We start from the raw sequence: 27,769 nt of genomic DNA on the forward strand, positions 1-27,769 counted from the left end.
TATTTGTATGCATATCTTGCGTGGGTTTCACTGTGCTCTGTATACTTCCACGAGACCTCAAAAGAGAGCAAACATTTTGTACTTTATGTACTTACAAAATATATGTACAAAGGCATCCAATTAAACTGTTGTAGTCTGTGATGTTACATTACTTAAAGGTACTAAGATAATTGCACACTGTTCAAGAAGTACCCTCAGTTCACATTTTTATGAATTAAATAGCTATATTCCCCCAAGAGTCCAAGCCAATGTTCTCTATTTTTTAAAGCATACTGTTCATCCAAAAAAAAGAAAAAAAAAGTAAAAAAGATAGACAATTACACACCAAGGTGAAGTGAAAGCTTACACAATAATACTGGAGTTATTCAGATAAATTTATGGCCATATAGAGTTAATGCTAGAAGAGTTAATTCTTGGAAGAAGAAATCATGAACAAAAGCAGAACTAAAACTTATCAATAAATTTTATAAGATACCTGTCTCCAGACAGACATGCTCTTCTTTAAAGATCGTATTAAAAGTGAACATGCATCATCAGCCTAACGGAGCAGAATTCAGTGGAAAAGGTCTAATTCTTTTTAATGTTGATTTACCTCAAACTATTGCATATTTATAGTAAATTCTGGATCTGGGTCTGAAATTGGAAGAAAAATTGTCCCCATCCACTGCCACAATACAAGTGTCTGCATTGGGATGGGACATATGTCTAGGCTGTAGCAACAAAACACTTACTGTCTATAAGGTTTGCGTGTTTTTTGAAATAAAAAAACAATGGGCATGCAAATTCCACCATCTCAGTCTGCAAGCTGAATTTCTCTGTTTTCTGTCAATAAGCACTTATTTAAAAATATGCTTAAAATAGTTAAAAGTAAGATAATTCTTCCTTTCTAAAAATAAAAGATAAAAACCACAATAACAAATAATAAAAAAAAAAAAAACACCAAAGACCCCACAAGAATATTTGATTTGCATTTTCTTATTATATTCAGAGCATACTTAATTAAAATGGAGCATGCAGCCCACAAATTTGTGTAATTACTTCTTTTGCAAATCTGTAACAGTTCCTTTCAAAACAATGGAGTTGTTCTGTCTTAGTGGTATAACTAATACTGTGAAACTCCTAGTTCAGAACCTGTATTAGTTTCAAAATACAACAATATATTTACCTGTCCAACTTCCACTAACAATATGCTTTATGCAGACATCTGTAACTCTCGTTGCTGAGAGATCTCAGTAGGTCCCTGAAGTTTAGGTGACTTGGAGACTTGGTATGTCATATTCACATTTTTCTTACAGACAGGCAGAGTTTGGTCTGACTATAAAGCACCTAGTGAGGCCAACTACTTTTAGGACAGATGGTTCTTTGATTCTTTGATCCTTGTAGGATCATCTCTGACTGCCTCTCTGGTACCCTATTCTGAACCTGAAGAGCAGAAGGAATATGTAAGTGTCACGGTCAAGTGTTGAGATGAATTTGAATTTTACGTGGCATGGTCTGAGCCATAAGACCATGAGAAATACCCACTTTGGTGTCTCAGAGATGCCACAAATAATTTTCTTGAAGATAAATATCTTGTGTAAGCCACATAACCCTGTCAGGAGCTAAGCACAGTTGCGTATATAGCAACAACTGCATGCATTTTCCTGGAGCACCAGAGAGAGAGAGAGAGAGACAGGAAGGAAGGAAGGAAGGAAGGAAGGAAGGAAGGAAGGAAGGGAGGGAGGGAGGGAGGAAGAAATAGATTACCATAACATATAGACCAGATTACTAGTAAGAAACTATATGTTGCAGACAGTTATCAATTCTGCTATTTTATCAAGTGTTTGCTTTACCAATGTGTTCTGATTTAACATGTCTACTTGAACAAGAGCACTTGGCAGTGAGAAAAATTCTTCCAGGGGCTACTGTTTATTCCACACATGCTTATCACCCATGGCTCTGCATATCTTCCTTTCATTTATAGCTGTGGAACATCAGGTTATATCATGAGCAGAACAGAACATTTGAATTACCTGACAGATTTGAGCCAGACAGGGCATGGTTTCAAAGACTGTCCTTACTTCTGGATTCAGTTTCATTTAATCTGCAAGTTAAAATATTTGAACTTTAGACTGCTATAGTACATGCATTTACATATGAAATATAATGCTAAAAAAAGTTACATCAATTGTGCCCTTGTTAAAGAAATCAGCTTCTCCTGTCAATAATGTAGTTCTGTTTCAAGGTGTTTTCATCACTGAATCATCACTTGCATTTTAATCAGCAAGTCATTTCATGTTGTTTTTTATTAATAGTCTGCATTTTGGAGGTGCAGAGGAGTGAGGAGAAAACTGATCAAAAAATAAATAAATTACAATTAGTCTTGCACTGTAGTAACCAAGACTGGTGGAGTTAATGCTCTAGAATGTTTATAAACTGGGCAACTGTGAAGTTACAGTACACTAAACTTAGTATAGTAAACTTAGTACACTAAACTAAGTATATGTGAAAATAATATATGGCAGAAAAGCTTCTCTAATCTTAATTTTCCTTATCCCACATGTACCCTGATATTCCTGCGAAACAGTCTTTGCACATAAGACATTAAAAAAAAAAAAAAAGTAGTAATGTTATTCTTTTTCATTTAGTGTTAATCCTAATCATCTAGAATAGCAATCCAAACCCATAATGTACATTCACTGAATGGCACACAATTTATGCCATTCTACCACTAACACTTTGCAGTTTACACAGCTGAAAATGGCTTTGTATGCATCTTGGATAACAAGCTACCTCAGATCAGCAGTTTACCATTCACACTTTAATCAAAACAATACACTGAGCATTCACATGGGCATTAGATAAGCCTTTTGCTAGAAGCTGACTCAATCTCCCCATTCATTCAAAGGTTTCTAGAAAATTCTTTTTAACAAAATGTGCACATTTTTGCTATTCAGTATGATATAGTTTATTCTATGAAGGTGAACTTGCTACAAGAGTGCAAACTTGTTTACATTATTAATTGAAAAAAAAAAAACCCACAGGAAAAAAGCACAGAAAGAGCGCAGTGAAGTTGTATTTCTATAATGTTAAATATATCTTACTGATGTTATTAAAACATATCCCCTAATGAGTTACATACAATTTATTTATTTTCACTTAACAGTTTTCTGGTCATCAGCAGATTTCAAATGTACCCAGCTGAACTAAAGATTAGGAATATAAATTGAAGCGTCTTTAAAGAGAAAAGTATTCTTGTTGTGATATAATATATCACCACATAATAATAATATATCATAACATAATATATCACACTTCTATAATAATGGTCAATAACTTCAACATTTTATTTATTACCAATAAGTATTTAACAGATTTATTTACTGAATTACAATGTTTAACAAACTCAGTTGAGTGGGAAATTATTGAACGTCCATACACAAAAAAAAAAAAAAAAAACAACACAACAACCTAGATGCTATTTGTATAAACACTGACATTATAATAGTACAATCCAGAGCAGCTCTAGGATTACATTATTGATCTGTACATAAGTAATATGTCCTGGCAATAAGAAGGAAAAGGACAAACATAAAAGCCTTATATTTTAACTAAATGTATTCATGTATTATGTGAAATTCAGATATTATATATTTTTTTTAAATAGCAGATTATTTTATGTTTTTCATAGCAATAAAAAAGAGCAAATTACACATAGCATGATAGCATGGCAGGGTATAACTGTAGCCCTACAGGTAAACATTTGACAATGGATACTGAAATAGCCTATAATAAATAACAGTTTTGCAGGAAAAAGAGCAAACAAACATACCATATTTAATGAAAAGAGACAAAACTGTTGTTTTATGTAGTATAATACAGTGATTTTTTTTTTCCCTTGACTTACAGTTCAGTATTTTGAACAAAGAGGAATCTTTGCTTCGTGGACATAAGGGACTGCAATGTGCCTGGACATAAGCTACAGTATATATAAATTATATACAACTTTGTTGATGTTGTTAGTTGTGGGTATTTTTGAAAATATGTTATTGAAAATAGGATTAGTCAAAACTCAAACAGTATCATTTATAACAGCATTTAGCCCCATCTGTAAATTGACAGGATGAATCAGTGGAAAGATAATATCTCAAACATGCACATGAAATGTTTTCTTCCAGGACACTTTTAATAGCAAAGTTGCATTAATATATTTTAGACCAAGAAAAGAAAATCAAAAGTTGGATTCCAGAAGGGATGGACTGAGCCTCAAGACAATAATTATGTTAGTACACCATGCCAAAGAACATCTGAGGTGTAAAAAGTACTACTTCAAGTAGATTACAAATGAAAACAGTACTCAAATGAGCTATGCTATTAGTGTACAAATTCAGCCTCTTCACTGACTTAAGCATGTATTCAACACTGTCACAGATGCATCTACTGTGATTTAGCACCAAGTTGAAATTCCATATGGTGAAGTAGGTGGCAGGATAAATTTCTTCAGCAGAAACATGCATGATGAGAAAGGGACTTATTTTTAAATTAAGCTTTGCAAAATGGCTTTAAGCTTTCTGCTGTATTGTTTAGAATAGATTTTCTTATATCTGTTTTCACACAGGCATATCGGACATTTTCTTCCTTTGAAATAAATGAAAAGAACATACTTAATAAATTGGTGACGAATTTGAAAATAGAAAATTTCTCAACACTTAGTGTAAGTGGATTCTGACAGAAACATTTAAGTTGGAATACTATCTTTGTCACTTAAGCAAAACTATCTCCTATGGAAATTAGGTTTCAAAAAATTTGTAGGATTTTATCTGTAGAGAATAAATGAGCCTTACAATAATGAAAGAGCACTGTCTGTACAAGCTTTACCCTTTTAAGCCTTTCATTTATTCCTTACCACTCTCACCCTTCCCCTCTCATACCCCATGTTTACATTCTTCACCTAGGAATCCACCCCACTTTGTTTCAACTGGAAGAACAGCCATGCCAAACTTAACCAGAGTCTGACTGAATGTCTATATATACATAACACAATCAACTCATGACTAAAAAAAACCCACACATATACATAATTGACAACTACCTCATTTCTGGTTTAAGCCAATTAGTAATATTTCATGTGCATATAGCAGCAGGGGCTACATTCAGCTCCTCAGTCTTTTCAATCTTGATTCGTAGTTCCTGTAGAAATCTCTCCTAGGTGAGATTTAAGGAGAGACCTTCTGGATATTGAAAGCCTTCTGGGACTGTAGCTTTCCTTCAAAAGGAAAGCAAAACTGGCAGTAAAAGAATAAGAAACCAACACTTAAAATATAGACTCATTTATAAATAGGCTTTTTGATGATGCTATTTGATTTCCATTTGGACAAGAAACACCAAAAGGAGGATAAACACCAGAATGCTGGAAAATAATACTAGTATGGAGGTTCATACATATTGTGCTCCAGAAGCTTCATTTTCTTATGGCTCCAAATTAATACAACTGTGACAGCTGCTATTCAGAAAACAAAAATTCACAATATCTTTGACAAAAATAACATACATATTAATACTTGTTGCAATAGATTTGCTATCATTTTTAATTTCAAATAACTATACAGCTCTGATGAAAGACTGTTTTGGAGATTTCCCCAAAAGAGAAGTCCAATGATTTTTGAGGCAATCAAAGGAAACAGTTCCAGAAATATCAGATGATGGCCTTTGTATGACACTTTTCTAGACTGTGAACATCAGAGTCAAAAAATGGTGGAAAAAAATTGACATTGTTTTCCTCAAGCATAGAGACCGAACAATTTTTTACACTAGTCTCTACACTAGCTTGCGAATAACTAGGATGGCCAATTCATTAATTCATTCAAAATAACAATACTAATAAAAAGAAGAAAATTAATTAAATCTGTATTAGCATTCACTTCAATATTCGAAAAGCCTATTCTTAAATCTTGCCTTCACTAATCACAAATAATTTCAGAGAGGTGTTGATGGATTTTTATTTTTATTTGCATTACTATAATTAAAAACTTTCCTGGAAAAAGACTACATAAATGAGAATCAGAAACTAATTATGATAGACTTGTTAAGTGAGATTTCATTGACATGCTAACTGTAACCAAATTTTGATGGGAGGCTTACCACTAAATATTTGATTTCCCTCGCTTTTCTTGCTGATGTTACCATAACCATGAAAAATTTTAAAATATACATGGTAAATATATCACCAGAGAAATTTTCAAACTGACCTTTAAGATCAATATTTAGATCCTGGAGAAAGATAAGAAAAATAGCAAAATCCAAATCCCTATAGGTTCCTTGAATATTTTTACTACCCTGAGGTAAGGTAAAACCTACATGTTTGTATTTACCTTGTGGTAGCCTTCATGACTTTGTTCTCTACAGTGTTCTAATGAAGAAAACAGTATATGTTATAATCATTTTTGAGAGGAGAATATTTTTAAAATTTGGTTCCATGGAAATCAATAGCAAAATACTATCTTTAGTGAAGACAATTTAATCCCCAGAAATACATTTTTTCATAACTTTAAATTATTTTTCAAAAAATAGTTGTTTCATGTATGCACTTCCCATCAAAGTGTATATAGTGCTCAACTAAATTTTGGTAGGTATCATTTCACACAATTCCTGTAGTTAAAACTAAACTTGAGAGCAGAACAGATTTTGGCATTACTCAAATGCATTTGCAAATGGGTAATCTGCCAAGGGAACTAGAGTTGTATTTTCATGGCCGATTCATTATTTAGCTTAAAACAGCTTGAGTAACAAGCATGTTTTGCAAAAAGTCATCCAAGAATACCAAAGATTATTTTTTCATGAATCTTTGAAATTAATTGTTCTGACAAGTAGAAACTGTGATTGATTATAACTAGTCACATCAGACATTGTCTACTCATTTTAGAAATTATTGAACTTTTACAGATTTCCTGAAACACTGATTTTCCTGAAATGATATTAAACAATATAACTACTTTTTTTCAGAGTTGATGAATTTAATGCACTCGGAAACTTTCTATAAATATTTAAAAGACTATTTTTTTTCTGAATAATTTTATCAATCTGAACATTGAAATGAAAGCAAAGGAGTTTATGTATACTTATATATTTCATAATTTTCTTGTGCCTTCTAGATTTTGGTAGTTAGCTTTCTTTAATTTGAATCAAAAGTATAGCAAAAGAAAAATAGCAGATGCTCATTGTGAATAAACTATTGCCTCCAGCAACATCCAAAATACAATAGTTTCCTCGTCCAGTGGCTAAAGCTAAGATAAAACAGGTTCTAATTTAAAAGTAATTTAACACTTCTTATTGTGGAAGCTTCAAAAACAACAACAACATAACAAAAATAAAAAAGACCAAACCAGCCACCTTTTTTATTCAAACAAAAGACTTGTTTCAGAGATTTAGCTTAACAAAATCAAGGTTCCATTCATCCTAACTTTCAAAATGAGAAGATGTTTTCTTCTCATTTTATTAAAGTTCTCTCTTCTGATTGAACCTGATGTAGTGAGCCACTGTAAAATTCAAACATTTCTTAGTGTACCAATAAAAAATGACAGCATCTATTCTTGAATTTCTTTTCATGCCATCCAAAATTGCTGTATCAGTGGAATTTTTTGAGATTATTTATCAAGAAAACTTCTTGCCGTTTCTTGGACTGTCTTGCTCTTAAGCCTGAAGTATCTCATGTTTAAGTAGATGCTGTTCCCATGCGTTTGTGAGCTCTAAACTCTGCCTGTAATTTCAAGTAATTTTTTCCCACTCTTTGCTACACTTTCTCAAGTCTTTAAAGTTTTCTAATTCATTGCAAGTTATTTTAATCAAGATCTATCATTCCGTAGATGAAGATAAGAGCTCTTAAATTAAATTGTATTTGCTGTTCTCTGAATTATGAAAACAGAATATAATTTGCAAATGCATTTGTTAATATATACTTCCACACTCAAAATTATTTAATTTTGTTCACTAAACTTCATGTAGGTTTTGTCATCAGCTTGAATATGAACAGACTTAGATAATTTTTTTAAATATAAATCTCCACTTATTGTTTTACAGGATGCCATGGAAACATTGCCCTACCTGAGGCTGTGGCAGGAATGGCTCAAATTCTCCACAGTCAGATAAAACTAAAGAACAAAAAATAATATGTTTAGCAACCTAAAGTCTTTTATATGTACCTCAACTACTGGCTGAGTACTTGTAGACATATCACAGATATTTTATTTTTACGTTTTCATAAAAGCATTAGCAGTTTCTCAAAAATACGTACCACCTCAAACAGAACTAGAGTTAAATTTTACAAAGAGTGGAAATTTTACAAAGAGTGGAAATTAATTCATATGACTGAAAATGAAAATATAGGAATACCCCAAATATGTGGGAACATTAAGACAAAAAAGAAGGGAGAGGTTGGCAGCAGAAGTCCACAGAGACACAGTTTAGCTTTTTCATAATGTACATGAATAACATTTCTTTCTACAAAATATATAAAGACAACAAGAAAGTAGCAAAAAGCTACTTTCCTAAAAGATTAGGAAAAAAAAAAAAAAAAAAAAAAAAAAGGAACCTATAAACAGTTAGTAACTAAATTATTTGTTTCAGTTTCTATTCCAAAGGGGTGGTTAAACTGTGAAATCAGCAAACTGGAATCAGGCTACTGGAACCATTGCAGGAATCAGATAAAATAATCTCAGAATTTATATTTCCTCTGAGAATATATGGAAGAGAGTTGGAACAAGAAAAGGTAAACAGCTGTGCTTAACTTTGAAAAAGTAGAATAGATACAGATAATCCAGATAATATCATATTAGTCAATATAACTTCAATTCTCACAAAAATGCTTTATCTTTGAGTAAATACTACAGATGAACTAGAGCAAATATCCACTTTTCAAGAGAAGACATCAATCCCATCTACTCTCTTCCTAAAGGGAAATACCATGTGTTGTTTCAAGTATTTGACAGTCTTACATGCCATGCTCATAAATAAACTTAGAATTAAGCAGTTGAGATGACATTATTGTAGCTAGGTGCACAACAAATTTGAAGCTCTACTTAGAGCTTGACCTGCTGTCAAGCTGGAAGGAAATACTGAGTGGGGTTTCACAGGGTCTGTCCTGGATCCAATGTTATTCAATATTTTCATTAATGACCTGGATGATGGAATAGAGAGTACACTTATTAAATTTGCAGACAATACCAAGCTGAAAGCATCTGCAAGCACTTTAGTGAATAGGATTTGAATTGAAAGTGACCTTGACAAATTGAAAAAGTGACCAAAAAAAAAAAAAGGAGAGAGAAAGAAAAAAAAAGATTTAATTTAATAAAGAAATGCACAAAGTATTACACATAGGATTAATCCCTAGATGGAAAAAATACAAAAGGTGGAATAACTAAATATGCCTCAAATTTACAGTGGGTAATGAATCACAGAGACAAAGAAAGTCAAAAATATCATACTATATATGCAGGACCATTTCACACAGGAAATGTGAAATAATCTTATATGACACTAGTCCATTTCAGTCTCAACAATTTCTATGGTCAAAGCAGCCTGCCTAGATAATAGTGCTGCATGGATTTTAGGTATATCAGAAATGCTTAATTTAAGAAAACAAAATGATATTTGTTTTTTAAAATGAGAAATGTCTACCTCATGGCATGCAGAATTTGAACCCTCAGCTTCCCTTCTGCAACAATTTTCTGTCCAAGCAGAAATGAAAGTTGCAAAACTGCTTTATCTTAATGTAGGGGAAGTATGATCCAAACTTTGACTGATAACCTTACCACGATGCAGCTTCAGCATATGTTCTTCAAGAGGGGTAAGATGGTAAGATGTTCCCCATCATTGCAAGATGGGGAACAACCAGCTACATTTAAGATTCAGAGAGGGTAATGAATTTCAAGAGTTCTCGAATGAAAAATGGCATGCTATTGAAACATATGTAAGCAGAATTTATGTAAGAAACATGGAGTAATTAGTGCCACCAACAAGCTTGACAGCCAACTGTTCCTACCTTCACAAGAGCATGGAATACATTCATGAAAGATAAGACAGTCATGTCTCCAGCTTTTTGTATTTGGTTAAACAGAAATTATCTTGGTAAAAATAGTTAAACTTTTCTAATAAAATTAATGAATCTTCAGAAAATATCTGAAACACTTTATTTTTATACATCATCTAAAGAGATGTTGAAATCATTGGAACAAACAAAAATGTTCCTTTCATCCCTATTTGTAATAAGGATATTTAATAACTGTAAAGATCCCCATGATCTAAACTACTTATTTATTGCCGTTTTACCCTGCTTGGGCAATGAAAACAACAAAACATACATATGACTAGATATAGGACTTACCTTTCCGATGTGCTGATTTTAACATAGTGAGTCCAGGAATTAAGTACTACTCAGTATAGAGACATCCAAATTTGATTTTAATGCTAATTAGAAAGGAAGTCAAGGGAATGAAAAATTCTACCAATGCTTCTGTTGATTTCACCAGTAATAGTAAGTAAAAAATGTTATGTCTTTCTGATGTTTCCCCAAAAAAGGGAAAGAAAGCCACTGAGAAACAAGAGTTTCTTACCTGTTAGAGAAAGAAATCTTGCCAAAACATTTAAACTGTTGTAATTTTTTGATTAGAGAAATATAATTATTTAAAAGACTATTTAAACACATTTGTTAAAATATTATATATTCATTATATTTGTGTTTTTTTTTTTAATAAAAATAAACATACTTCACCTGCTACAGTGAGGCACTGTTGAAAATTTTATTATTCATGCTCATTTAATCAAATGAATTAAAGAAAATTAGTTGTACATTTCATTATATATTTCTTGAATATTGCAAACTTGTTGTCAGGATGAGGTTTGTTGAGGCATGCAACTGAATAGTTATCTTAGAACTAATTTTATATCTGCAAATACAGCCAGAAAACCTCTCCAGACTCTGCTCAACTACTGCAAAACAGTTTCATTTCTGCTATTCTCTTGAGATCCAGATTCAAAAAGCTTAAGATAGAAGGAATGGAAGATCAAGCCTTTTTGACACAGCCTTTAAAGATGCAATTACTGGCTTACGTAACAGGGTAAGGAGCAAAATGGGAAACATGGGACATGTGGGGGAGAGGGAAGTCATGAAACTCTTTTACACTAGTCTATCTATCGTGACAGAGACATGTTTATTGAGCTAACAAGCATGAGCTCCCACTAGACCACCCTCCTCTGCTGGGTTGAGAGCATCTTGCTTTCCCCAGGTCTGTGTTTCCCCAGTATCTTCCATGCCTCTGAAAACAGAAAAAAAAAGTTAACAGGTGTATCTTGGCGGTGTACGTGGGGAAGGCATGCCCACACCCCACGGCCTTGTACAGGGAGGGAAGGACAAGTTCCCCTGTCATAACCATGTCCTAACCAGCAAAGATGGTGGTCTGTTATTAATACAGTTACTGAGAGAGGTAGTGGGAATTTGCCCTTGGCCCTCATATCAGACTTTAGCCACTTATATTTTTTGTCATTTAAAAAAAACAAGATTGAAATAAGTTATGTCAACTGTCTCAGAAGTAGTTAAACACAGGGAAGTTATCATAATCCACTACCTATCAAAGGATGCAACAGGATGGAAAAGCCTGCTTTTTCAAAGCCAAAAAATGTTTTTTTTTTTTTTTTTTTTTTTAAGGATTAGCCATTGTTCATTTTATTATGAGTATTTTATTAATAACATGTATCACAAAGGGTACTGGTTAAAAAAGAATTACCCTAAAGGTACAACTCCTATACAGGAATGTAGCTGTAGGATGAAAGACATTCCTGACTTTGTGAATGACAGCAACTATAGAGGTCTGCCTACACAAAAGATGGGTAAAGTGAAGTCAACAGCATTAAGATGGCCATATTTTCTTGGGAATCTATGAAAAAAAAAAACCACTGTTCTTGTAATAACCCTACTTTGGCCTTGTTCTTCTTCTTTAATATTTTGCCTTCAATCAATTCCAGTCTTTTAAACCTTTTATAGCACTTTTTTTTTTTTTTTTCCTGAGACATAGAATAGTGGAGTAACTAGAACATGATATGTTTCTAATATGGGGGATTAGCATACTTCAATAGTTGACCTTGAACTGCTGTACTTTAAATTTCCCTTAATCATCACAATGCATATAATGCAAGTTATTTTTCTGTATGTAAATGAACTAAATCTCCTGACTTTCTGCCTAGATGTTAACATGCTAAAAAGTAACAACTATTCATGGCAACAGCTATTTTTAGAATAGACAAATGAGATTGCATTGATTCCAAGTCACGATTAAATTCTCGTATTTCCATTTTTTTTTTTTCCTTTTAAAAAGTTTCAATTTTTTCAAGTTCAACCCACTCACTGACATCTACCATCATTAATGATTCCAGAAACAGTGAGTAACTAAAAATTATCTCCAAGCCAATAGCAGCTGCCAAGGCTCAAAACCACTGACAATTATTTCACTAAAATTTTTATGCCTAAACATGGATATAGACAGCCAAGTGTGAGTATCTTGCTATATGGCAAAATCTCTGCATCATTCAGAATGGATTTGTAGTTCATAGACTAGTACAGGAATGTATTTTAGGTCAACAGAGATGGTTAACAGGTTAACAGCATCTTAACTGACTATGACTTGCAATACACACAGGCTTCACATTGGAACTTTTTTTCTTTTCCATGTGGTACACTGAATGCTCTAAAATAAAGGAATAAATAATGGAAATATATTTATATACAAATGTTACTTTAATTATGACATACAAAACACCATTCTTCTATCTGAAAAATAGAAGCAATCCACTAAGCCTAACTGATCCCCTGTAGATGCCGTGTAGCAAATGAGAACTATTGTAGTTAAACTGATTGCCACTAACAAAATTTAAAACTGTAATGATCACTATGTGAAACTTTGTATTGATCTTAGAAGAAATTGCCTAGTGCAAGCAATTTAAAAAAAAAAAAAAAAAAAAAGGAAATTACTGAGATTGCTGGATAAATTTATGAACCCCATTCTCAGAAGGACAAACAACTTCTTAGGTTACTATTAGGGCAGTAGTATATATTGCCTGGGGAAGGAGGGGGAGGGAGAGAAATATGAAGACACCTGTAGATTTAATGTTCCTCCCTACCCCCAGCAAACAATACGCCATCTAGAAACTGGCTCATAGAAATGATGATATAAATAAATTGCAAGTATTAACAGAAAAGTGGGAATGGAGCTGAAATCAGTCTTGGTACTATTTCCTTACAGCACAATTTTACTTCTCTGAAGCTATTGAACCTGGTATCATCAAAGGAAAATGTCACAGACTCTCAAAAGCAAAGGACAAACAATTCTACAGATTATTGGATCATGTCCTATTTATAGGCATTCAACCTTTTCAGCCCCAAAGAAAAGCAAACAGAAAAGTAGAGTTGTGTCATAGATCCAAGCCCCAAATTACAGTAATTTTGTACTGTTATTGTATTTTGTTAATCACAGAGACTCAGCAAAACACTAAGTGAGTCACCATTAGTATGAGCAACATTTCATTGTCAGAGTAAATAAAGCTGCCATACTTAAATATTCAAAAAAAAAAAAAAAAAGCTCTTGCTTTTTACTTTTTTTTTTTTTTTTTTTTTTTTTTACTTCTCCATGTATATTGACTTTTTGTTTTGTTTTGTTTTGTTCTTTCCAGTAACTGTTTAAATAACTGGATAACAGGATACCAGTTAGATATCCAACTTGGAATGAAAAACAGGTAAGTTCTTAAATTCCAAAGTCAAGTAATTCAACCAATGATATTAAATTCATGCCCCCATTTAGAAAAAAAAAAATCACAGAATATACAGGTAGCTCAAGATAAATAGATAAAGAACCAGGAAAAAAAACTCTATTGCACGACTGAACATGGGCCCAGGTTGTACAGCAGAACAAACACATTTGGAAGGGAATAGCTCTGGCAACATTCTCCAGGTAACCTAACTGCAACAGGCAGAGGAAACTGCAAAGTGTTTGCACACTTGGACCTAGTACTGATGGGTTTCAGCAACAGTCAAGACAAAAGTAAACCAACTTCTGTTTTGTGTGTTATGTTGTCCCAACCCTCCCCCCATGCTTACAAACATAAATTATACCATAGGATTTTTTTATTTTTTTAATTGCTCTGACAAATTATGGAATTATGTACCTCAGAATATTCTATAAGTGAAGAACTAAAATTGAATAGTCCATCTCCACTACATTCTTAATCTTCAAGACAATCATCATAGTTCATTAAATTAACATTATGGCTCTCCTAAATAATATTTAAAAAGGAAAAATTTAAAGATCTGACTGAGTGCAGATTGCTACAGTTCTGCTATTGCAGGCTTCACCTTTATTTCAAACACTGAGCATCAGTTTTGAAACTCAGCCACTCCTACAGTCCACCTGTAATTGAAACTTTCAGTGTGATGGGCTAATGGCTCATCACACACATTCATACCAAACATAAGGGTCCATAAATGACTGCCCAGGATTAACCCATATGTTGTATCAAATCTATCTGTGAGGATCGTGCCAACCCTCTCTAAACTTTAGATGGGATTAGTTTTATGCAATTAGCAACTCATGGCAAACATTTCTTTTAAATGGACTGTAACTGAAATCTGGCAAGCAAATTCTGTATATATTTAAATTTCACCACAAAACACATATATTACTTTCTATTTTAGCAATTTTGTCTTCATTTCTCTTAACTCAATCATCATCAAATAAAGAGGAAATGTATGGGGTTTCTGAACCGAGATCATCACATCTGATAGCAGGACAGCAGCATGATTTTCTACACTGGCCTCATTGGCAAGAATAATATCATACATGAGATACAATATCATGTGCATTACGCTATGGGAAAAATGACAGGGTTTCTATCCTGTAGAATAACCCCACGATGTGCTATGCCAAGAAGATATCAGGTAATTACAAGAAGCTAAACCAGTGTCTAGAGGTATTTATGTTGGCATCATCAAGAGGTCAACAATTTATGCATTCACTTCATTCCACCGAATCAATCTATATTGATAAACTCAAAGATTAGACTAAAAAGATTTTCATATGAAAATCATATGATGAAACATGTTTGTATGGGGAATGTCATTGTTTTCAGTCAAGCAGCTTACATGACAAAAGTCTCATCTGTGCAAATAAGTTTTGCACAATCTAGCCTTTGGCAATTTACTAACCCTTCAAGCTGTTATTCAAGCCAACTAAAAAATTTTTGATTTTGTCAAGTGAGAACTTCACAACAACAGCCTGTTTAAACATCCACTTTACATTAAAAAAAAAAAAATGGTATTAGGAATTTTTTCAGCACTTTTCTGCTTGACCTGACATCCATTCATTTGTACACAGTCTAAAATGTCATTTTAACCTACTTTTTCAGTCATTCAAATCTCTTCGAATTGGGATAGCACAATGCCTCTGAAACACCACGTGTAAGTTTATGTTGTTGATATACATTTTAAAAATCAGACTGCTAAGTTCTTTTCACAGGTATTTGCAAGATATAAGCATTAACAGAGGGTGAGTCATCTGACCTCTCAGAATAGTATGAGCTGTGCTTAAGAGTCACATTTTTGTCTTAGCTGAGTACAGAGGAGGCCACTGATAGCACAAACTTAAAAGCCTAACTCTTAACACACTTATTAAACCATAGGGACATTTCTACAGCCTGCAAAGGAGTCAGTTATGGTCTCACATGGTCATAAACAATCCCTCTATAAATATTTATTACATCTGGAGATATGACGTTAACTCATAACACTATATCATAACTATATCATAACACTATATCAAATGCTTACAGAAGTTAGGAACTTGACTTCTGATCAGGCATCAGTCTGATGCTTAGGTGATGACATAAAATGCAATTAAGAAAAAATAAAATACAAGTAAATATATATGAAAATAGTTTCCGTTTTTCAGAGAAAAAAAATATTCGAAGTCAGTTCACAGAACTTTCACCTATTTCTAAGAAATAATTAATATATATATATTATTTGTAAGCAGTTTGAGGACAAAAGATACTTTATCAAAGAATTTTAACAAGTTCTTTGGTCAGTCTGTGCCTTGGAACATTAAGTAATTATTGACATAATACAAAAAAAAATAGGATATCAGCTTATTTTTGCTGAATTCTAACTGACTAGCTCTAATCAAAGAATTTCATTACTGCAGTGGCAAATATCCATATATCAAGCTTCATTTGATGACTCAGATACTATGCAATTACTTTAGAGACACTTATGTCTGTTCCTATAATTGTAAGAAATGTCATAGGGGAAAAATGGGATAAAAAAATCTTTCTATAGCCCATTTTCATTAATTAAAAATATGACCAAATTAGAACGTGAATAAGACTTTTAGTTTAATCTAAAATATGTTCAGTAAGAGTGAATGTTTATATGTACATTTCAGCAAGTATAAAACCCACAATAACTGTATTTATTTATTTTTGCTAGCGGTGCTCAAATGCTTGGCAAGTCTAACTATCAAAATTAAGATTGGAAAATCAATTAATCCAAAAATTCTACATGAAAGACGACTCACTGGAGTCTTTTCACTGTTCTCTCTTGAAATAGAATTTACATATTAGATCCATACCATATAATGACATGACCTGACAATTCTTTTTTAAATCAAGAACTTCAATTGAGAATTGGAAACGAGAATACATTCACTTTGCTTCACTATGTATTTGACTCAGTTCATCCACATTTGACACAATCCCATCAGCCAAACCACTCTTAACAGCTTCTGTAATTATGGAGAGAAAACTGATCAAGTTAGCCATATAGGAAGAATAGGGCATCCATATTACACTCAACAACCAAGTTGACTTTACTGTATGTGGCAGATGCTTAGGGCAAAATTGACATTCATTTTTCATCTTGTAGAGTTCATAGCTTTCCCTGGTGTTCAACAAATAATAAGCTTCCATGTTCTTTATAACATGGAAGTGCAAAGGATTCCAAAATCATTGGAGCCAAAGTTAGTGCTGTATTGACATATAATTCATTTTCTTCACTGCTTGCCTACGGTTGTCATTCTCTACATGCACTGTAGTTAGAGCATTGAGGGAGAATATGTTACATAATACTAAAAAACACAGGGCAGAACAGCTTCCAAAAGCACTCAAAAATATGTTTCTAAAAAATGAAGGTAAACAAGCAAAAGAATTTAGAGTTCTCAATTTTTTTGCTTTCAAAAGGTAAAGAGTTAAATAACACATAAAAATGTTCTTCAGCATTGAGAACATTTTGTTTCTTTTGCCTACGAATCACTGGTTTATTTTTTAACCAGAAAACACTAAACCATTTTCTCTCTACAAAACACAGGTGAGGGTTTCAAAACAGCTTTTAACCCGGAGATCCTACTCTATCTGAAAGTACAAAAAGAAATCTTAGCATTATTGTAATGAGTATTGTAACAGAGTATTATTATTATTGTAATGAGTATTGTAACAGAGTATTATTATTATTATTATTATTATTATTAGAGCTACTCCACCTTTTCACAGATGTCTGAGACATGCTCTTCTTTGAGACACAACAGCAGAGGAAGCCAGGGAAGTTTACAAACAGTTCTCTCTTGTATTATCAGATATCATTTAAATGTCTTCAAGAAATATATTGTCTAAGTGCATTTTTAATAGTTTGCAAATAGTTTGCAAAGGTTTGGTAAAGAATAGAGAAATATTCAGCTAAAGGTGTTAATCCTATTTGACAATGAGCAACAGTCATTCAGTTTTAGCAGTTTTAGGGAAGCATAAAGCCCACTTCAGCGAAGAAAACATTAGTATTCCATTGATAGTGTTTTATTTCATTTCAGTGGTTTTGTCTGACAAGGTTTCAGACAGAATACAGTATCTCAAGCCTGTCAACACTGACAAGCAACTTTAGTGACAGGAATCATCATAAATTGTCTTTTCTATTGTGTGAGAGCCTTAATTTTGCACTTTGACTGAAGTGGCTTATGCCAGGATAATTTTAAACAGAGCTGGCTATACAACTTGCTTTTTTGTGCTATTTAGAACATAAGATTTTTTTTTTTTTTTTCAAAGTATGCCTCTTGAGTAACAATACACGTTTCTTAATGCAAGAACATATCCTTAGACAAAGCACCCGCTGACATAAAAAAAAAAACAAGCTGCTGTGCTGTTCTGTTTGTGGCTTTGAGTAGTTCTTCATTTCTTTGTCTCTGTACTGTCTCTCCATCTCTCTAGTCTTTTCTGCACCTCTTGTTTTAATCTTCAGTATTTCTCACAATCTGAAGTTTAGCATCCAGTATAAAATATTAAACACCAACAGTTAGATTAAAGTTCTCATGCATAATGCAAGATGTTAGAGGAGCTTTTCTTTCTATGTTCTGAGACCAAGAGACAAGAACCAGCTAAAGAAATTACGTAGATTACAAAAAGCATAAAGCTTGTTTTGAACATTTTTTTTTCCTCTTCATAAAACCAGTAAGAGTTACAAATTTTCCCAACTTATCTCTAAAAGCAGACCTGTTTCCCCTTGACTAATGATTTCTCCTTGTAGAGTGGAATCTAATTCCTCACTGTGAGCAGCACTGACACCACAGAACACAACAAAGCATTTTCTTTTCCTTCTACTTTCTAAAAACAGATTTTAGCTGATATGTGTTTCTTTCTGAAGTGGTCTTATGTAATGAGGTCATGTTGTGGGGAGAAACAATTAACTTGCCCCAAAAGCATCTGTGTCCTGGGGAGTAGCAGCCCTTGTGCCCGAACAGTCAACGTATTTATTTCTTTTGGACACAACTTTTGAGGAAATCCCTTGAGAAAAACCTGTGAAGTCATCTTTGTTTATTTGGAGCATATATACATAAATATGCAAGTTTAAAAAGCCACAACCACATTGAAAACAAAATCCTAATTACTGACTGACAGTAGCTTAAAAACATATTTGCAGAATTAAGGGGGAAAAGAAGAGAGAAAATCCTGTTTATTTATTATATCGCTTCATTCCTCATCTGCAGCTTGAATGCAGGGAAGGAGGAATGCACATTACTGTGGCTAATGCATAGTATTTAGATTCAGATCCTTTTGATTTCTTCTCATCAGTGTTTAGAAAAGATGGGCACATGGTGCTATACAACAATGAATAGTGAATCACATTTCAGATCGTCTTTTGTAGCTCTTTGTGTTTAATGAAACAATTCATACAGTAAAACTTGTGGTGGACCAATACTATTGCCAAACAAGTGAGGTTTGTTTGTTTGTCTCCCCTGGTTGTGAAGGATCCTTAAAAACTAAGGATATATTAATGCACAGTCTTGTGTCATTTACCTATCTCATTTATCTATCATAGAGTTCCCCTATGCTATAAAAATATGGAACTTGTTCACAATTCTAAAATAATGTTGCTGTAACTCATTTGTTTTGACAAGTTTTTCAGTCTAAGTTTGTAGAGATTTTTGATTGAAATACTGTATGAAAATATCATAGATAATATTTTGGATTACCTCTTTTCTCTATCAACAGTTATGCTGCAATTCAAGTGTGGTCTAGAAGCATAAGGCAACCCAAAACACAGACTTGCTGAGACTGGAAGGCACCTCTGGAGATCATTTACCCCAGCTTGTTGCTCAAAGCAGGGTAAACTACAGCAGATTGCTCATGACTATGTCCAGTCATGCTCTGCGTATCTCCAAAGATGGACACTCCACACACTGTCTATGCAACCCATTCTGGTATTTGACCCCCCTCAAAAAAATAAAAATAAATCTTATGTTTAAACAGAATTCTTTGTATTTCAGTTGGTGCCCATTGCGCTTTCACTCACAAGCAATTAGAAGGCTTATGCCCTCGAGCACTTCCTGCCCAAATCAGGCGTTGCCGCCATTTTGCAGCCACTCGCGGAGGCTATCAGCTCCGGGGCAGACGCGTTCTGCAGTGCAGCAGGGGATCGAGGCAGGCAGGGCTTTTTTTTTCTGGCATCGGGACCACTCATGGCAACTGAGGGAGCTGCCAGGGCCCGGCAGCCCTCACTAGGGAGGCTGATGAGGCGTAGGCGAAGCCAGCAGTACCCCCTCCCATGCCATTCAAAGGCAGCCCTTGGGGAGCACGGCGACCAGGACAGGCAAACGGCCTGGCACGGCACTGCACGCAGGCAGGGCACACTGGGAGAGGGCAGAGCATCCGTCTGTGCTCAGGACAGCTCATTTACTGTCTGTCTACCTATAGCTAAGCCGCCATGGTCTGCACTAGGCAGAAAGCTCTTTCTAGAAAGTCTGTGGCCACCCAGACTGAGTGCCTGCCCAAAAATGGGGCAGTTCAAGTCTCTGTGTGCAGCAGGGCATGCCTGAGCCAGTTGCTGCCATCTGACGGTGTCAGAGACACCGGGTGTGTGAGGTGTGAGCAGGTGGATGACCTGGTCAGCCTGGTGGCAGAGCTCAAGGAGGAGGTAGAGAGGTTAAGGGCTATCAGGGAGTGTGATCAGGAGATAGACTGGTGGAGCCTGCCAGGCCTGAAAGAAAGGCACCGGGGTGAGACACCACAAATACCAACCCTGAAGCTTAGACAGCCAGCAGAGGCTACACAAGAAACACATCATCCCCTATTGCCTTGCAAGCAGATGATAGTAGGGGACCAGCAGGCACACAGAGTTCCTGCTACAGTGAACCCCCTTTCCTCTGCTCCCCGTAACAACAATGGTAATGAATTGTGGGGCAGGGGACAATGGCAAAAGGTCCCTGCTTGGCGATACAAGCATAGCAGGTGCATCTGCCTAGTGATTCCCCTACCTCCCGAGCTGCCCCTGCAGAACAGGTATACTGGTCTGCGAGGACAACTGGACAATGGTGAGGGTGATGATTCTTCCTACGTGGAGGTTTCACCAAAGTCTAATCAGACTACCCGCTGCATTAAAACCTCCTCAGTAAAGAATAAAAGATGCATCATTGTCACTGGTGACTCACTGCTGAAGGGAGAGGAAGGTCTGATATGCACACCAGACCAGCTATACAGAGCCAGCATATCTACATAGTTATATACGTAGGAGATAGACAACAGCTCCCCTCAGGAATCTCTCCCACCAAGGTGGGAAAGACCATGGAAATGTACTTCTGTGAGAGAGGAAGAAAGGGCCAAAGACAAGGCCTTTTACAACTTGATGGATGAGGCATAAATCATTGACCCACATTTGTAAACCTCTGGATCTTGATATAGTGTTTTTTTTTTTTTCTTTGTTTGTTTGTTTGTTTTGTGGTTTTAAACACAGAAGGCAAATTAGATGTACGAATGAGTCTATTACTATGATTGAGGTAATCCAATGATTTATCTAATATTAAATGTCGGTTCAGTAATATCCAGATTCTTATTTTTAACAAAGCTGAAATCAAGAGTAAGAAGAAAAATCTATTCTGTACAGGAAAAACAAATAGACAAACATGGGAAGTCAAACTGAAAGAGGAAATGGAAAGGGAAGGGGAATTACAGCTTACTCTGCCATAACCCTCTGAGAATGTTTCAGGTGAATGTTGAGATTAAAAAATTGCATGTAGCTTGAGTAATAAAACATTCTCCTTAACAATTCATTAAAAACTTAACCTACATTTTTGGCAATTAAAGTATTCTTTAAGCTGTTGTATATACCTGAAAAAATCAGAAGAAATAATTTACGTAAACTCAAAAGATGTCATTGAAGAAACTGAAAAAATAAAATAATATATATAATATATATATATTACATTATATAATTCTATATTACATATAATATATATATAATATATATATTATATGTAATATAGAATTATATAAGTAATAATTATAATTATTATATAATTCTATATTATATATAATACATATATATAATATATATATTATATAATATAGAATTATATAAGTAATATAAAATATATAAATATATAATATATAATAATATTAACGTTCAATATTCTGAAGAATCAGAAAGAAAGAAAAACACACACACACAAAAAAACACTTCACTAACAGCATTATACATTATGAATGGTCCCCTACAGCTAACATTTTCTATGCTAAACGTTATATATCTGTTTCCACTTCACTTCTTTTTTATCAAGACTATAGTCAAAACTGTAATCAAACTAATTAACGGGTCAGTGCATCGGATATGGCTGATGACACGTTTTCAAGCACATTTTCTAAATTCTTATGTTTCTCATCTACTTTTGGTCTTTGACTACATTATTAACTTTTTCTCTTATCACTTTTGAAGGTCATAAAACTGGGGCAATGCTTAGCTGTATGCTAGAGGTGAAGACTAGTTAGTACTTACACAGTCCTTAAAACATGCAAAGCACCATACAAATTTCAATCTATCTGATTTACAAACACAATCTACTTTAAAAACATATATATTTTTTCGAAACTGTAGTTTAGAAATTGTATTACTCTCATAATTTTCACCTTAATCTGGAACCTTTCACAGGTTGGAGAAATGGGCTGAAAGGAACCTCACAAAATTCAACACGGGGAAGTGCAAACTCCTGCACCTGGGGAGAAGCAACCCCAGGCACCAGGACATGCTGGGACCACCCAGCTGGAAAGCAGCAGAGAGGTTGGACCAGATGATCTCCGGAGGTGTCTTTCAGCCTCAGTCACTCCGTGATTCTAATTCTGTCTACTGGATTTGAGAGAAATAACCCTTAAAAATATATATATCTATAATAAGACAATAATGGAGAGTATTGACAGGACTGAGTTAAAGAAAGGCTCTTTATCAGAATTTGACCTCTGTCATATATAAGATTATACATGGTATGTTTTGCACTGACTTGCAGTGGCAATGCAGTGTTACATCAATCAATATTTTTTTGGGTCTAAGGAGACAAAAACAAAGATTTGGGAAAATAAGGCTCTGTGTATACACTAGGACAAATACGATTTCTCAGATAGTAGAAGGATATATTTTTCTTCATTTCATGTACAAATGATTTCATATCCATTATTATGGTTACTACTTACATCTTTTCTCTAGAAAAAATGGAAAGTGCATGGTGTGTTACACATTCATAAATAGATGTATTGCAGAAATAAATGGTCAAATCTGAATGTGAAATTTTGTCACGTTTCAAAACCAAGGCTTATGACAATTCATTAATAGACCCACATTCTGAATGGGGCAGACATTAACAAATGAAAGGTCTAAGGAATAGATGCAAAGTGAAAGTATCTAAAACCATAACTAATTCTTGCAATGAAACTTCTTCACAGACCTTGAGACAGGAGCAATGGAAGAAGGCACAGTACAAAGCAGAGAAGGAGCAGTTCATGACTGTACTAATGCCTGTTTGTTCTTTGACTTTCCAGTAACTGCCAACCCACCAACACTTGTAATAGTTATTTTTCCTTTCTCAGCTAGTTCTCTGGAAAGGTGATTGTGAATTTGTATGAAATATCCAGTGTGTTAAAAGAACTTACACCAGAGTTGAGTGGCAAAGTAAAGTAGAGGATCATCTTCCCTCTTGTTTTTGGAGAGAAACAACAATGAAAAGCCAGTTGTATATATAGAGAGAAGGCACACAAAATCATCAAACAGGCACATGTAAATAATATGAATGGTTATATAAAAACACTTTTTATAGAAGGAAAATCACTAAAATAAGTAAATAAATTTCCATTCTAATTACATGCTTATGACTTACATACATATATATATGTGTGTGTGTGTGTGTGTGTGTGTGTGTGTATAGTCTTATCCAAGATGTATTTATATTATAAGCTGAGGCTCAAACTGAGTTCTTTATAACCTGTATACCATCATTTGCAATACTAGGTATGGGATCTGTATTATGACCTTGCTTAAAGTTTTGCAGTTTGTTGATTTTGCATATATACAGGGATTTGGTAATTCTCCTGAAGAATGAAAGAAAGAACAGAATCAACTTCATTCTGCCATCTGTGTTTACTTAGATAATTAAAGTCAGTTAATCATCCATTCTGAAAGTAACATAAACTACCAATTAAAATATACTCAACAGGTAGAAATGCTTATTAAAAAGGCACCACTATTACACAACTATTTCAGAATTACACTTAAACTTACATCTCTTAACATAATTTAGATTTGATATACTTAACTATTTTTATTCTACCTCTTTTTAAAACAGACTCTCTTATCAGCTTATTTTGAAGCAAAAAATTCCAATGAGAGATTCTACATTTCCAGTCTTTGGTCCTAAGAGATGAAAAGTTTTCCCTAATACATTTCTTTGCTACAAAATGTACTCTTTTGTCTGATAATGTTGGTAGCATTTGATTTCCAAACAGCTAATAACCTTTCTTTCACAGAATGATGTGAATTGCTTTCTTTAAATTTTCATGATCAGTCATGTTTTTCCAACCTATCATTCTTCTTGCTCTGCTCTAGACTCAAAATTATTTCAATCCTTCTGAAGAGCGTGGTGGTCATAGTCATATTACTCCAGCTAGGTATTAATGTATTAGAAAGAGAAAAAATTTTCAAAACTTAAAAAAAAATAAAAATCAGAGTCATTCATGGGTATTAAAATGGGAGTACTTCTAAAGATTTCTAAGGTTTTGTCTAGAACAACAACAAGAACTCATAAACTCACAGATTATAGCTTATTTTTATAGAAAAAAATATATATTTGTTTTTATTTCTGTTGTTTGCTTGTTGAAAACATTACAGAATAACACTCCCGGAAGAATTCAGGAAATGAAGAAGAACTATAGTAAACCATTCAAAAGCAGCTTCATTTGAAACGCTAAAGAATGATTTAGCTTCAAGATTTGTGCTACAAATTAAAGCACATAACAGGTAATATCAATTAGTTTGATTATGAATCCCTTTCCTGGTCTCTGGGATATATACTTTGTTACCAGAACATACAGTGGACCCATAAAATATATCAGTGTGTGCACTGACTGCAGCTTGCTTTTACATTTTCCTAATTAGATTACTTTTTATACCATTTAAACATTTGTTGGTCTAATTAGGTAAACTTTGATTTACTTTGTCTATCCATTCTCATTTGTAGTTCTTTATTCTTTTATAAGAAAATGAAAATTCCAGTGTCAAAATCATGCAAGTGTTACAAACTGTATTCTATATTTATGTAACATTTTAGAGAACTAAATATGCAGATAAACCAGAATGGCATGTTCATATAATAAACAGTAATTTCATTGACATCACTATTTCTTGAAAAAAAATTCAGTATCAGAATTTTCACTTGCACAATGCAATACACTATTTACTTATTTTCACTGATCACAATAAAGCTAATGAGTTGTCTTTCTAGTCATCAAATAACTGAACATTTTAGAACAGATTTTAAATGTTAAAAAGGCCTTAATCCCACTACTACTCAGCAGCAACCAGATGCAATTTGTCAGACCTTTTAAAGCAAGCGCAGTTAAACCAACCATTGTCTGAGCTCTGACAGTGAGGTAAATGAACCAGCTCCAGGTCTCTCAGCAGTGTGGTCAGAACCAAATTTTCCTATCCAAAGGGCACAAGGCTGGGACCTGAACAGAGCTGGAAGAGAAAAAGCTGGAACTAGGCTGGAGCCCAAGGGAGCTGGACTTGCACCTTTCTGAAACCAACAAAGAAGTGGAGAGAAAACAAGTTGTGCTCCCTCTGGGAGCAGCCTCTCTGCCCTTGCTGCTGAACCTCTCAGTCTTTGTCATCCACAGCAGGGTTTCTTCAGGTCCTTCTATGGGAAAAGCCACCTCCTGCAGTCTAATGCCCTGGCATTTTGTTTCCTCACCTATGCTAAAGATCCATCCACAGGGCAACTGCCCATCTTGTGTTCTTACTGCACTAAAGCAAGATGTTTCAGATGAAGCATTTTAATTGAGTGCATGCTATTTGGGAAGAGGAGAAGGAATCATTCTCTTCTAAGTCCCTTTTAGAAACAAGGCACCAACAGAATGATCTTCTCACATGGTACAGTGTGAAAGAGAGCCAGAGAACAGTACGTGTAGACCATATAATCTACTTTGATTGTTGTTACCACTGATCCCTTTATACAGAAGTTATATGTTCAGTTGATTTTATTTCAGACTTTTAATCAAAATGCCAATCTGGCCACTTAGTGTTAGGGTGTCCATACAAGAGAAGTTTAATTCAGGCTTAAAATACCTTGAAAACAAGCAGACTAACACATTATGATGGAAATAAATAAATAAATAAATGCAGAGGAATTGAGGAAAACAACTAACCCACTAAAGAGCTCAGGACCTTCATTTTAAAAGCAGATATCATATTCTCTTTTTTTTTTTTTTTTTTTTTTTTGGGGGGGGGGGGGGGGGGAGGTGGAGAAGGGAGAGGCAGGGGGAGGTTGTGGTTTGAACTCTATGTATTGTGTACTAATTGCTGTTTTCCTGGCAGCTTTCCCCTTTAGATGGGATTTCTTTCTAACTGCTGAATACTTATGCCTACCCTCAAACTCAGAAATCCTGCCTCTGTTATATTACTTAGTTATGTTTCAACAAAAAACGTCATCTAAACAATAACTTTTTGGATTGCCCAGTTTTCACATTAAAGTCATCTCAGAGAATAACCCTAAAAAAAAAGACGATATAAAACCTTAATAACTGTTGTCCTTATTAAAGTTATTTGAATACTGTATTTGATAAATAATTAAAATTCTCTTTTGTAGTAAACATTTCTTTAAAATAAATATGTTTGGACATGTCTATAAATCATCATCAGTTAAATTTGTTTTAACTGAAATAAAGATCAAGGTAGCTAGAGCTTAATAAAGATGTTTTTTTCAGCTTACACACTTAAAAGACAGCAAAGCAAACATACAAAGGACTCCCCATATGAGTTTTGGACTTGATTAAGATTTATTAGGAGTACAAATACCTCCGGGAAAATATGATTTAGGTTTACTTGCACGCTATTATCGTGTTGATACTATGTGTTTCTAAACAGTTAGTAAATTCAGCACTATGTCTTGTAAACACATTTTCAAAAATTGTGATGTAGACAAATGAACTTAGAGATACTATGAATTTTACTAATCTTTTGATATTTCTACAGGCTACAATTTTCACAAGTTTTTTTTCCTAACACCAGTGTAGTATTTCTGATGTGGCAAAACTCAAACATTAAAATCTATGAGACAGAAGAAATCAAACAGATTCACAAGCAGAAAATAAACTAGGTCTATGGATACATATGTATTGAAATATAACTGTATAAGTGCTGTACACAGGTCCCATGGCTTAGCTGAAGCAGCACAGAACCAGAAATACATAAGGGTGGAAAGATTATTTTAAATGAAAAGGAGAGAAACAATTGATTACAGGAAAAAATCCCCCCAAACCCTAATCCATTTAGAAGTTAAATTACACACATTCCATCTCTAAATGTTTTACTTTGTCAAATTAAAAAAAATAAAATCCTGTTCTAATTTTGAGAAATACATCAAAACATTATTATTATTGTTTAATATTCAAATACTTACATTTCAGAGAATGCAATTTCTTCTTGTTTTTACTACTTGAGAAGTAAAAGCATGTGTATGAATAATATATTGCTCTTACCTGTTTTGAAAAGCTAGCTTGTTACTGGTTCGAGAATACCTTGATCCGATGTCTATATCAAATCATCTAACCTTAAATGAAACCTTGTATTAGAATAATCATTTCTATTACTTTTTCTAATATATATATATAATATATATATATATATATATATATATATATATATATATGACAGATCCTTTTTGCAAGGTAGCCTAGAGTGACT

The sequence above is a fragment of the Netta rufina genome, assembly GCF_964035555.1.
Source record: "Netta rufina genome assembly, chromosome: 2".
Lineage (NCBI taxonomy): Eukaryota > Metazoa > Chordata > Aves > Anseriformes > Anatidae > Netta > Netta rufina.